This window comes from Styela clava, chromosome 7 (genome assembly GCF_964204865.1).
Source record: "Styela clava chromosome 7, kaStyClav1.hap1.2, whole genome shotgun sequence".
NCBI lineage: Eukaryota > Metazoa > Chordata > Ascidiacea > Stolidobranchia > Styelidae > Styela > Styela clava.
In genome coordinates, this window is record NC_135256.1 from 20,449,703 (window position 1) to 20,452,202 (window position 2,500).

The 2,500-nt window shown below is 55.6% G+C and overlaps 1 non-coding gene across 1 annotated transcript in view; it reads left to right on the plus strand.

The window, feature by feature from the left end:
• Window positions 1–2,050: 2,050 nt before the first annotated feature.
• The window catches only part of LOC144425309 (small subunit ribosomal RNA), a 1,810-nt gene continuing 1,360 nt past the window's right edge, over window positions 2,051–2,500 (plus strand). The window contains exon 1 of the ribosomal RNA XR_013477453.1: window positions 2,051–2,500. This exon is cut by the window's right edge and continues 1,360 nt beyond it. This is a non-coding gene — a ribosomal RNA (small subunit ribosomal RNA).

A 2,500-nucleotide genomic window follows, 5' to 3' on the forward strand; every position in this document is an offset into this window, starting at 1 on the left:
CAGAGCGAAAGACAGTAAACTCGAATGAGCTAAGAAAGAGCGGTGCGGGGCCGGTCGGAGCGCACCCTTTTCTCGGTGGCTGGCGGCCGAGAGAGTGCTGCGTCGCCGGCATCGGCGTCGAAAGAAGCCGAGCCGAAAAAAGTTAGAGTACAAGCGTGCAAGCATACTAACCTAACCCTAGGTAAGGCATGTCAGAGCGAAAGACAGTAAACTCGAATGAGCCAATAAAGAGCGGTGCGGGGCCGGTCGGAGCGCACCCTTTTCTCGGTGGCTGGCGGGCGAGAGAGTGCTGCGTCGCCGGCATCGGCGTCGAAAGAAGCCGAGCCGAAAAAAGTTAAAGTACAAACGTGCAAGCATACTAACCTAACCCTAGGTAAGGCATGTCAGAGCGAAAGACAGTAAACTCGAATGAGCTAAGAAAGAGCGGTGCGGGGCCGGTCGGAGCGCACCCTTTTCTCGGTGGCTGGCGGCCGAGAGAGTGCTGCGTCGCCGGCATCGGCGTCGAAAGAAGCCGAGCCGAAAAAAGTTAAAGTACAAACGTGCAAGCATACTAACCTAACCCTAGGTAATGCATGTCTGAGCGAAAGACAGTAAACTCGAATGAGCCAAGAAAGAGCGGTGCGGGGCCGGTCGGAGCGCACCCTTTTCTCGGTGGCTGGCGGGCGAGAGAGTGCTGCGTCGCCGGCATCGGCGTCGAAAAAAGCCGAGCCGAAAAAAGTTAAAGTACAAACGTGCAAGCATACTAACCTAACCCTAGGTAATGCATGTCAGAGCGAAAGACAGTAAACTCGAATGAGCCAAGAAAGAGCGGTGCGGGGCCGGTCGGAGCGCACCCTTTTCTCGGTGGCTGGCGGGCGAGAGAGTGCTGCGTCGCCGGCATCGGCGTCGAAAGAATCTGAGCCGAAAAAAGTTAAAGTACAAACGTGCAAGCATACTAACCTAACCCTAGGTAAGGCATGTCAGAGCGAAAGACAGTAAACTCGAATGAGCTAAGAAAGAGCGGTGCGGGGACGGTCGGAGCGCACCCTTTTCTCGGTGGCTGGCGGCCGAGAGAGTGCTGCGTCGCCGGCATCGGCGTCGAAAGAAGCCGAGCCGAAAAAAGTTAAAGTACAAACGTGCAAGCATACTAACCTAACCCTAGGTAAGGCATGTCAGAGCGAAAGACAGTAAACTCGAATGAGCCAATAAAGAGCGGTGCGGGGCCGGTCGGAGCGCACCCTTTTCTCGGTGGCTGGCGGGCGAGAGAGTGCTGCGTCGCCGGCATCGGCGTCGAAAGAAGCCGAGCCGAAAAAAGTTAAAGTACAAACGTGCAAGCATACTAACCTAACCCTAGGTAAGGCATGTCAGAGCGAAAGACAGTAAACTCGAATGAGCTAAGAAAGAGCGGTGCGGGGCCGGTCGGAGCGCACCCTTTTCTAGGTGGCTGGCGGCCGAGAGAGTGCTGCGTCGCCGGCATCGGCGTCGAAAGAAGCCGAGCCGAAAAAAGTTAAAGTACAAACGTGCAAGCATACTAACCTAACCCTAGGTAAGGCATGTCAGAGCGAAAGACAGTAAACTCGAATGAGCCAAGAAAGAGCGGTGCGAGGCCGGTCGGAGCGCACCCTTTTCTCGGTGGCTGGCGGGCGAGAGAGTGCTGCGTCGCCGGCATCGGCCTCGAAAAAAGCCGAGCCAAAAAAAGTTAAAGTACAAACGCGATGCTAATGAGCGAGCCGTTGTCTCGACTAATATGTAGGGGGCGTTCGATCGAGCGTCTGGCTTGAGCGCTTGTCGGCCTAGCAGAACGGTCGCATTGTTATGCCCGGGTTTTAGGCACCGCTGCAGGCGGCCGGCAGAGCTCTTGTTTGTGCGAAACTGAATGGATCGAGCCCGAGAGAGGGCGAGCAAAGAAAAAACGCAAATCGCTCCGCCTGGCACTGCCGGCGAGAGCGTGGACGTCGCGGCCAGCGACTGTCGAAGCTGAGTACGGCCGCAGGCGATCGCCTCGGTCTTAAACGAATGCGACGAGCACGCGCCGGGCGGCCCAGCAAGGGCCGAGCGCAGCTGTCGCAGCTATCTGGTTGATCCTGCCAGTAGTGATATGCTTGTCTCAAAGATTAAGCCATGCAGGTGCAAGTACGAGTTCTCGTAAAGCGAAACTGCGAATGGCTCATTAAATCAGTCTTGGTTTATTTGGTCTCGTAAGCGAAGTGGATAACTGTGGTAATTCTAGAGCTAATACATGCATTAAGCGCCGCCTTCGGGAGGCGCGCTTTTATCAGATCAAAACCGACCGGGTTCGTCCTGTGACGTTTGATGACTCTGGATAACCACGCGGATCGTACGGTCTCTGCACCGACGACGTATCATTCAAGTGTCTGCCCTATCAACTGTCGAAGGTACGCTACGTGCCTACCTTTGTGATAACGGGTAACGGGGAATCAGGGTTCGATTCCGGAGAGGGAGCCTGAGAAACGGCTACCACATCCAAGGAAGGCAGCAGGCGCGCAAATTACCCATTCCC